Source organism: Peromyscus californicus, unplaced genomic scaffold (assembly GCF_007827085.1).
Source record: "Peromyscus californicus insignis strain IS unplaced genomic scaffold, ASM782708v3 Scaffold_174__1_contigs__length_73064, whole genome shotgun sequence".
Lineage (NCBI taxonomy): Eukaryota > Metazoa > Chordata > Mammalia > Rodentia > Cricetidae > Peromyscus > Peromyscus californicus.
Genome location: NW_026294463.1, coordinates 56,433 through 68,414, shown reverse-complemented (window position 1 = coordinate 68,414; position 11,982 = coordinate 56,433).

Genomic DNA, 11,982 nt, shown 5'->3' with positions numbered 1-11,982 from the left:
TATAGCACAGTGGGGAGCAACGCTGTCCCCTCAGCACCACTTTATCCAAACTACAGATCAGAACTCCAGACTTCAGGGCTTGTTGTTGGTAATAATAAACCACTTCATTCTCCTACCTTCCACCGACCTTGGTTTTCAGCACCGTTGTGGAACTCATTGAGGAGGCTCTTTATGTCTGTGCGGAACATGTCCATAAGGCCATTCTGAAGGGAACTTCAGCAATGCCTGGGAGAGTCTTGAACCCTGCCTTGTTACTCACACTCTTGCCAACAGATAACTTGGCCCAAACATACTAGTGATCAGAATTAATGACCTGAAACTGATATTTTAAATACATGTGCATGGTATGTTATGGGCAGTGCACTTGCATGCATATGTGATTTCAGGTACATACATGCATGCCAGGGTGCATAGTTTGGCAATTAGAGTACAAACTGCGGGGAAGGTCAACCTTCACCTTCAACCTTGTTTTTGTTGCTGTGTCTTGTCCATGAATGCACACCCCCAAATAATTATTGAGTCAACTTTGGGGGATTCTCTGTCTCCCTTCCAACTCACTCGAAGCTCCTCAAGATTACAGATGCACATGAGACCATCAGGCCTCATGTGACTTCTGGGCATCCAAGCTCCCAGTCTGACACATGCAGGGCAAGCACTTTCTCTACTGAACCATCTCTCTAGCCATGGATTCTTAACAGTATTTCACACTGCATCAGGTGTAATCAGTAATTGCAAAATTGTGTGCTCTACCAATAATTATTCAGCTTGTGAATAAAGGAGGAATAAAGATGGTGAAATTGACTTGTACAGAGGAAAACAGTGTGATTTCCAAATTTGATATCTCCAGATATTCAGTGTATTTTAAAACCCATATACGCTTACCTGATTGGAGTCTTCAGTTCAGTTCCTGCATTCACTATGAAAGAAAAAGACAAAATGTATTATAAATAACTGCAGAAAATACAACTATTAAATGCCAAGGCTAAAGTTTTGCTACCACATATACTTTGACACCAATTCTGGATAGTCTTTCATGCAAATATTGATATATATAAAATAAATACATGGAGCACTCTTAATTTCCATTTTCCTGTATATTTCAAAGGCAAAGAGACAACATTACCAGAAGTTAATAATCATAACAAATTGTGCAAATATATATGACCCTATTAGACAGAGGAACTGGCATCTACACCAGATCAGTATCTCAAACTGAACCTCGTTGCTGTTGCTCTTTTGTCTGTGGACTAATGCTGCTAGGAATTATGAGTATTCTCATCTTGTATAGGAGTGAAAGGAGCTTGTCCAAGGATTGAGTTTAACCTGCTCCATTGAGGATGAAAATTCCAGACACAAGGAAGCTAAGTCTATGATGACTGCCCTCTGCAGCATAGCAGAACATAGGAGATGCAAACAGACCAAGGACAAACACCTTTGGGAAGAATTTCCAACTGCCAGTGTGGCAAAGCTCCAGAGAAGTCAGTGTGCTTTGTCTCCTTGTCCGCATCTGAGAGGATGCTAAGAAGCCCCTCCATTCTAGCTAGAATCTCTCATCCTTCTGCAGTGTAAAGGAGCTCAGCATCAGCTCCCTTCACCTCCCACCATAAGAACTACTGGAAAGGTCGTCCCTTAGCAGTTATGCACCCTGAACTGGATCTCCAGTGAGAGAATCGTGGAAGAAGCATGGGCACAAAGCAGCCATTTCAAGGGAGTAGTATCTCACATGAAACCCTTTTATGTTTCTATATTTAAACCATCAATGAGTTGAGCTTTCACTCTATGCTAACACTCTGCCCTCCAAAAAGAAAGAAAATCAATTCTTGTTGGCTTCATTTGCAGTATGCAAAATGTCATTTCCTTGATCCTGCCCATGACTGAGGTGAGCATTTGTCCCAGCAGTAAATGGACTGAGAATGCAGCTCAGTGCTAGAGCCTACATTCAGCATGTGAGAAGCCTTGGTCAGTCCTCATCACCACAAGGGAGGTTCAATAATATCGTGTTGAAATAACATAAAAGATAGTAACCCACGTTATAGTAATACTGGTTGCCACATTTCACCACATCTCTTATGTGAAGAGGGGCATTCCAATTCGTCTACACTATCACTCCCTGGTTTGCCTTCCAAAGGCAAGATAGGTGTGAAAGATTCTGTGGTTACAGTTGCTGAAAGCACAAATCCTGTAGCATTCTCTCCACTGTTAGAATCTTGTCCAGACTCAGTGGGTCAGGACCCTGTGGTCAATGTTGCCTACTTGATAATAGTGTTGTTTTGTCAACTTTCCTGCTACTGTGGCATATTTTCTTGAAAATACATCTTGTAACACATAAACCAATTGTCATCATAACCGGCATATGTTGGCATAATCTGGCCACATAGGCAATAGAGAAAGCACTTGCCTAGAATGCTCACAATGGCAGTGTTCAATCCCTAGCACTGCCTACAAAATTCAAAATCCATTGACTTTTAAAAGATATTCCTTGAACCTCTTACATACTGTTTCAAGACACATTCACATTTGTGGTGGTATTTTACTTGTACTGAAATGTGATTTTTTTTTTAATTTATTTTAATTTATTTTGCAATACAATTCAGTTCTACATATCGGTCACGGATTCCCTTGTTCTCCCCCCCCCTCCCGTCCCCCTCACCTTCCCCCCAACGCCCCCCCCCCCCCATTCCCATCTCCTCCAGGGCAAAGCCTTCCCCACAGACTGAGGTCAACCTGGTAGACTCAGTCCAGGTAGGTCTAGTCCCCTCCTCCCAGGCCGAGCCAAACAATCCTGCATAGGCCCCAGGTTTCAAACAGCCAACTCATGCAATGAGCACAAGATCTGGTCCCACTGCCTGGATGCCTCCCAAACAGATCAAGCCAATCAACTGTCTCACCCATTCGGAGGGCCTGATCCAGTGTGGACCCCTCAGCCATTGGTTCATAGTTCATGTGTTTCCATTCATTTGGCTATTTGTCCCTGTGCTTTATCCAACCTTGGTCTCAACAATTCTCGCTCATATAAACCCTCCTCATTCTCGTTGATTGGACTCCCAGAGATCCACCCAGGGCCTAGTCATGGATCTCTGCATCCAGATCCCTCAGTAGTTGGATGAGGTTTCTAGCACAACAATTAGGGTGTTTGGCCATCCCATCACCAGAGTAGGTCAGTTCGGGCTGTCTCTCGACCATTGCTGGCAGTCTGTTGTGTGGGTATCTTTGTGGATTTCTGTGGGCCTCTCTAGCACTTTGCTTCTTCCTGTTCTCATGTGGTCTTCATTTACCATGGTCTCCTATTCCTTGTTCTCCCTCTCTGTTGTTGATCCAGCTGGGATCTCCCGCTCCCTCAAGCTCTCTTTCCCTCGACCCTCGCCTTTCATTATCCCCACTCATGTCCAGGCTGTTCATGTAGATCTCATTCCATTTCTCTGTCATTGGGCGATCCCTGTGTCTTTCTTGGGGTCCTGTTTTCCGGGTAGCCTCCCTGGTGATGTGAGTAGCAGACAATTCATCCTTGTTTCATGTCTAGTATCCTGCTATGAGTGAGTACATACCATGTTTGTCTTTCTGAGTCTGGGTTACCTCACTCAGGATGATTTTTTCTAGATCCATCCATTTGTCTGCAAACCTCATGATGCCATTGTTTTTTTCTGCTGAGTAGTATTCCATTGTGTATATGTACCACATTTTGTTTATCCATTCTTCAGTTGAAGGGCATCTGGGTTGTTTCCATGTTCTGGCTATTACAAACAATGCTGATATGAACATAGCTGAACAAGTGCTCTTATGGTGTGGTTGAGCATTTCTTGGGTATATGCCCAAGAGTGGTATAGCTGGATCTTGGGGGAGATTGATTCCCAATTTTCTAAGAAAGCGCCATATTGATTTCCAAAGTGGTTGTACAAGCTTGCATTCCCACCAGCAGTGGAGGAGAGTTCCCCTAGCTCCACATCCTCTCCAGCATAAGGTGTCTTCAGTGTTTTTGATCTTAGCCATTCTGACAGGCGTAAGGTGGTATCTCAGAGTTGTTTTGATTTGCATTTCCCTGATGATTAGGGATGATGAGCAATTCCTTAAATGTCTTTCAGCCATTTGAGTTTCCTCTGTTGAGAATTCTCTGTTTAGTTCTATAGCCCATTTCTTAATTGGACTGTTGGGCATTTTGATGTCTAATTTCTTGAGTTCCTTATATATTCTGGATATCAGTCCTCTGTCAGATGTGGGGTTGGTGAAGATCTTTTCCCATTCTGTAGGCTGTCGCTTTGCCTTGTTGACCGTATCCTTTGCTCTACAAAAGCTTCTCAGTTTCAAAAGGTCCCATTGATTGATTGTTTCTCTCAGAGTCTGTGCTACTGGTGTTCTATTTAGGAAGTAGTCTCCAATGCCAATGCGTTCAAGACTACTTCCTACTTTCTCTTCTAGCAGGTTCAGAGTGGCTGGATTTATGTTGAGGTCCTTGATCCACTTGGACTTAAGTTTTGTGCACGGTGATAGATATGGATCTATTTGCAGCCTTCTACATGTTGATATCCAGTTTTGCCAGCACCATTTGTTGAAGATGCTTTCTTTTTTCCATTGTGCACTTTTGGCTTCTTTGTCAAAAATTATATGTTCATAGGTGTGCGGATTAATGTCAGGGTCTTCAATTCGATTCCATTGGTCCACATGTCGGTTTCTATGCCAGTACCAAGCTGTTTTTATTACTGTAGCTCTATAGTAGAGCTTGAAGTCATGCCTCCAGAAGTTGTGTTATTGTACAGGATTCCTTTGGCTATCCTGGGTTTTTTGTTTTTCCATATGAATTTGAGTATTATTCTTTCCAGGTCTGTGAAGAATTGTGTTGGTATTTTGATGGGGATTGCATTGAATCTGTAGATTGCTTTTGGTAAGATTGCCATTTTTACTATGTTAGTCCTGCCTATCCATGAGCATGGGAGATCTTTCCATTTTCTGACATCTTCTTCAATTTCTTTTTTCAGGGACTTAAAGTTCTTGTCATATAGGTCCTTCACTTGCTTGGTTAGTGTTACCCCAAGGTGTTTTATGTCATTTGTGGCTATAGTAAAGGGTGATGTATCTCTGATTTCCTTCTCCACTTCTTTGTCCATTGTATATAGGAGGGCTACTGATTTTTTTGAGTTGATCTTGTATCCTGCTATGTTGCTGAAGGTGTTTATAAGCTGTATCAGTTCCTTGGTGGAATCTTTGGGGTCGCTCAAGTATACTATCATGTCATCTGCAAATAGGGAAAGCTTGACTTCTTCCTTTCCAATTTGTATCCCCTTAATCTCCTTATGTTGTCTTATTGTTCTGGCTAGAACTTCAAGTACTATATTGAATAAGTATGGGGAGAGTGGACAGCCTTGCCTCGTTCCTGATTTTAGTGGAATTGCTTTGAGTTTCTCTCCATTTAATTTGATGTTGGCTGTTGGCTTGCTGTAAATTGCCTTTATTATGTTTAGGTATGTTCCCTGTATTCCTGATCGCTCTAATACCTTTATCATGAAGGGGTGTTGGATTTTGTCAAATGCCTTTTCTGCATCCAGTGAGATGATCATATGGTTTTTTTCTTTGAGTTTGTTTATATGGTGTATTATATTGACGGACTTTCGTATGTTGAACCACCCTTGCATCCCTGGAATGAATCCTACTTGATCATGGTGGATAATTGTTTTGATGTGTTCTTGGAGTCTGTTTGCCAGTATTTTATTGAGTATTTTTGCATCAATGTTCATGAGGGAGATTGGTCTGTAGTTCTCTTTCTTTGTTGTATCCTTGTTTGGTTTAGGAATTAGGGTAATTGTAGCCTCGTAGAAGGAGTTTGGTAATGTTCCTTCTGTTTCTATTGTGTGGAACAATTTAGAGAGTATTGGTATTAACTCTTCTTTGAAGATCTGGTAGAATTCTGCGCTGAAACCATCTGGTCCTGGGCTTTTTTTGGTTGGGAGACTTTTAATGACTGTTTCTATTTCGTTAGGGGTTATTGGACTATTTAAATAGTTTATCTGGTCTTGATTTAACTTAGGTATGTGGTACCTATCCAGAAAGTTATCCATTTCTTTTAGGTTTTCCAGTTTTGTCGAATAGAGGTTTTTGAAGTATGACCTGATGATTCTCTGGATTTCCTCAATGTCTGTTGTTATGTCCCCCTTTTCATTTCTGATTTTGTTGATTTGGATGCTCTCTCTCTGTCTTTTGGTTAGTTTGGATAAGGGCTTGTCTATCTTGTTGATTTTCTCAAAGAACCAACTCTTTGTTTCATTAATTTTTTGTATTGTTCTCTTTGTTTCTATTTTATTGATTTCAGCTCTCACTTTGATAATTTCCTGGCGTCTATTTTTCCTGGGAGACTGTGCTTCTTCTTGTTCTAGAGCTCTGAAATGTGATTTTAATTGTATGGTAATAAATAAAGTTGTCTGGGGGTCAGAGCTATTGGAGCCATAGCAAGTGCGTGGCGGCGGTGGCGCACGCTTTTAAGGACCTGGAGGGCAGTACATACAGGCAGTGAGGAGGCAGTCACATGTTTGGGTTTACAACCAATGAGAAGGCAGAACAGAAAGACTATAAAGACATACACACACAGGAAGTAGGTCCCTTTTCGGAGAGTTCTCTTGGCTGGAGAGGATCCCTGAATCAGGAAAGGTGAGGCTCTTAGCTCTGACCTCTTGGCTTTCTTCTCTGAATTGGCTCTGTGTTTCTTATTTAATAAGACCGTTGGTTACATCTACACACATTAAGTGGCAGATATTTAAAGGTAACAGTAAGACAATATGTGAATTGTCTAATATGTCTAAATTGAAAAATTACAGAATGGAAAAAAACAGATAACCTTAATTACATTTAGTCACAAAAAATTAATGAAGGTAATTGGATATTGCATTTTTGGTTTTATACATAATCACATTGCCATATAATAATACATAGCAAAAAATGATGCGTTTCCTATAACAACTGAAAAACAATCCATTTTACAACAGAGCCAACTTGCTATTAAGTGGGTATAGAGGATATGTGGACTAGGTTAAACATCATTTTCTTATTTATACAAAAATATTACATTCGTCAATGGCTCATGCTAAAAAACAAACAAACATGTTTCAGATGATAGGGTTTGAGACTGTAATTTCTTAGAAAGAACTTAACAGATTTTAAATTCTACAAATGTTAAGAAACAAATTAAGAAAGAATATAACTGCATTTATATTGGATTTCCTTGGCTTTTTTTTCTGGAAAAAAAACTTGTTACTCTTTTTCAATTAGGGTAGGACCAATAGAGTATTCACTATTAATCTTACCTGTACTGATCTGGACAGGCTTTTTAAGTAGCGATTGTAGCTCTCCTGAAGTTCTTACTTCACTGTAACATATTTTAAAAGTGATAATTTAATAGCCATTTTAAAAAACATTTACCCAATGATTTGAATTTGTTGTTGTTTCAGTTCATAACATAACTTACACTCTAAATTTACAAACAGCTACTAATACGTACTTCAATATTTTGACTGGAGTGGGTGACTCTTTCCTTACAACTTTTTCTTGTGTTGAAGAAAAAAAAGAACTGAGCCACAAAAAAAAATACCTCAACAAAAGTACAGAGAGACAGAGAGAAACAGAGAGACAGAGACAGGGCTAGAGACAGAGAGACAGAGAGAAAGAGAGACAGAGAGTCAGACAGAGGCAGACAGAAGAGACACTGGTTCTTTCACAGCCTTTGTTCGATGGCTACAGTAACTGGTCGTCTATAGTCACATGTTCAATGGAATTAATATCCTGTCTCCATCCCCATTCCTTGCCCTTAGAGCACTACAGCACCTTCTTTGTCATATTTTTGGCATTTCAGTGACTGTGGTGTTCCCTCCCAAGAGCTTGATTTTCAGACCATGGAATAGAGTCCCGCTTCTGCTAACACTCTAACTTCCAAACCTTTCCTTGACAGTCCATTCAGGAGGGAATCCTGCACCACAATCTGGCTGTTTATGTGCTAAACAAGGATTTCTACAAAGACCAATCAAGGTAATAACATGAAGACAAAAATAAAACCTGGTGGATAATTTTTGTTATTTGATATGGAACTATTTAGAATTCCAAGTAGAATTTAACATTCAAGGTGTGTCTTTGAAATGTAGCTACCAGAAAATTATGAATCATTACATTGGTAATTAACTCTTCCAACTTGGGGATCTTTTAACTTGGAGTAAATCAGCTATTTCATAATATGTAACAGATGTTTTATTATATACAGCCCCATTAAAGAAGATAACAATGTCCTCTATTATGGACCTAGTCAACTATACCGAGGACAAAACTGGCTTGAAATGAACGTTAAATTCTCTACCTAAGCAGTGTCTAGGCTAGCAGATCATGGACACAAATGTGCTTTCACCTCTGTGTTTATGTCCAAATAACATGGAAGGAAAATACTCTTTATACAGAGATAACTAGTAGTCTTGTTGTAGTTAAGATTTGAGATTCATAGGACTCATTAGGGGGAAAACAGATTACTGATGAAACAAATGATGAATGGAGCTCTTCTGGGAAAAGGATGGAATGTGTCTTTACCATGTAAAATTGTGTGCTATACCTGATACAAGGATACTTTGCATGTAATTCCGGTATCAGAGAAGGAAAGCCAAATGTTGGCTGCCTCTGATAGCTTCTGATAATTCAGAATGATCCCAAATCATGTATGCTCTCAGAAAAGATAAATGTCAAAAATGATAACTGCTAGTGAAAGTCTAGGTTCAATGCTGACTTCAGAATGTTTTTGAATAAGTAAGGAGAGTCGATTTGATATTAATAAGTGTGAGTAACACAAAAGGTTCCTTTTCCAAAGCAGAGAGTTAGTGCTTGGGAAATGATAGTTGAGTGTAAAACTTGTGTCTATATGAACAAAAATGAACAAGTTCTCAGTCTAAAATTATATTCATAATACCATAGGGACTATAAGACACAGCAAGCTTCCAGTATAGAGTACCTAACTCAGAGCACACCAAACAGGAATTAGTCTCTTATCTTTGAATTTCTCTAATGTTAATGTACTGTTAAATCTCTTAAATCTTACTTGCAGAGAGGCTTTGGATCAGTACTGTGGTGCACTTCTAAAGATAAAGAAAAATGGGTTTATTATAACTCCACAAAAATATATAAATGGAAATAAACTCATTGTCAATATCAATTCCATTAAGATCAATGTGTAGACTATTCTAGAGTAAACGTTCAGTTGTGGGCAATTAATTCCGAGAGCTCTTACTTCCATTCACGGTATATTTAAACTCAAAGAGAGAGCAATCTATCAAGCATTAATGCCTAAAAATAAACTCCTATGCAGATCTGTGATGATCCTAACTAAACAATCTCAGACAGAGAGAGCAGCATCCTTACCAGACTCAGGACCTCAAACTGACTGAGTCACAAAATAGCTTCTTGTTGTTGTTTGACCCTGGGCTAAAAGTACTAGAAAGAATTCTTGATTTGGTGTGGTGGTGCACACCCTTAACACAAGGGGGGCAGCAGAGCCAGAGAGATTTCTGTGAGTTCTAGGTCAGCCAGAGCTTCATAACAAAAAGATTAGTCACATAACATAAAAAAGAAAAATTTCTTAAACTGTATAATCCTATTTCTTTTCCTTCAAAAACACAAAGAAGTTTCTTCAGCTTTTTAGATGATATTGTTCAGTTTAGGTAAAAAGCCCCAGCACGGGAAGCTGGGTGTACAGCATCTGTTCTTTAGCTGATATTGTTCAGTTTAGGTAAAAAGCCCTAGCCCGGGAAGCTGGGTGTACAGCAACTGTCCTTTGCACCATGATGAAACACAGTGGACAGAAACAGACCAGGGACAAAGACCTTCACAAAAAGCTGAAGAGGGAACAATGTGCATACTCTCCTCATCCTTTTTGGGAAAGAGGCCCCTTAGTTCCAGCTCAGTTCACAAACTCATGGGCAGCTTAAAACATGGTCATTACAGTGTTCATCATCTCCCATAAAAACAGTATTGGAATGAATCCTCCAAGTAGTTATGTACGGTGAGCTGTATCTCACAGTGAGAGAGCAACAGGAACATCAGTGGGGTGGAACACCACATCCCATGGGTCACCTGCTGACCTGGAATCAATTGACATGTCTGTGTCCACAAAATAGTAACTCACTCAAGTTTTCACTGTACACTGATAGTTTGTCTTTCATCAATGAAAATTACTCCTCTTTTTGTCTTGTTTCAAGAGAAACTTTCTGTATCTTCTTAGCATTCCCCATGACTCAGGAACGGCATCTGACCCACTATCAAATGGGCTGAGACTGTGGCTCAGTGGTAAAGCCTACGCCTATCATGTGGGAGCCCTCAGTCAGCCCTCATCACTATAAGTGCAGAGAACAACAAAATTCACAGTAACATGATACTAGAAATTTACCTGCATTACCATAATACTGACTCTTTTTGTCTTACCTCTGAAGGGAAGAAGGCATTTGGATTTACTACCTAGTGTGGCTGCCAGTGGCAAGTTAGGTATAAAAGACACTGTGATGACAGTTATTGAAATACAAACTCTGCAGTGTTCCTTCCACTGTCAGAGAGTATCTCTAGACTCAGTGGAGATGCAGCTAATTCTGTGACATACAGAATGATGTCATTGGCTCAACTCTCCCTTCATGTCCAAAGTTTCTCTGGAAAGTGTGCTTTTCAGTGTGTAAGCCATGTTTTTATCATACCCTTATGTACTTAACAAAACAAAAGGGAAAATGTTATAAGGGTAGAATAAATATGAAGGGTGCAAGCTAGAATATTCACAAGGCCATGCATTCAATCCCAGAACTTCAAAAACCCAAAACCAAAGAAAGAAACGAAGAAGAGAAGAACATATAAGGATTGACAGTCTTCTTAAAGTCTATTACACTTTCTATGACTCAGCATTGTCAGTCTACTATGGGACAGGACTAAAGATAAACTTAATTAAGCGTGTGGAATCTATCTCAAGTGAGAAATTGCAAGATAAATAAAACACCAAGATGACTGTAATTACCTTATTAGGCAAGAAATTAATTAAAGTGACTGATTATTAAGTTTGTGACATAATTACATTTTAGTAACATTCAAGTTTGTAATCATATGCAGTACAAAGGATGAAGCATTTGTTATTAAAACTGAAAGAAAAAATCAGTTTTTATAACAGTCCAATTTGCTAGTGTGCTTATGGAGTTCCCCTGCCCGGTTAAGAAGTTTTCTCCTTTAAACAAAGACAGTACATATTCTGTCAAATCAAATGAGCAACATTTTTGACAGTATATTTTCATGGTTGAAAGTGCTTAGAAATGTTTAATTGATTCTGATTTTTCCAGACCATTAGGAAACAAATTTTAAAACAAAATAACTACATTTATATTTGATTTCCTTAACTCCTTTGGAGGTGTTAAAATTTTTACTCTTATTTGTTTTATTTAGGGTAGTTAGTGACAGATAGAGTAGTTCAATATAAAAATCTTACCTGTGTTGAGTCTCACATGTTCTTTGTTTCTCTGTTCTGGCTCCTTGGCAGATGTTCTTTCAGTGTGACATATGTTAAAAGTGATCATTGTACTATTAGTATGAAAGACATTTAGCAAGTGCTCTAAAGGCTTTACTTTTGAGTCCCTATCTGATATAGGATCTCACTATGTAACCCAGACGACCCGAAACCTAGTATGTGGACCATGTAAGCCTTGAACTTACAGAGACATGCCTGCATTCTGCCTCCTGAGTTCTGAGATTAAAGCCTTTGGCAAAACTCTGGCAGTTAACTCAGATTTTTCTCTGTTTAAACAATGAGGTATACATCATAGGCTTTAAGAAGAAATTTTAAATTCTCTAAAATTGAACGAATTTAAAATATACCATGCTAGATATACAATGAACGACATACTCAGAAAGAAACCAGTAGCTATAAGTACCTACATTAAAAAGAGTCAGAACGATCGCAAATAACGTAATGATGCATCTTAGGGCTTCAGAGAAACGAGGACC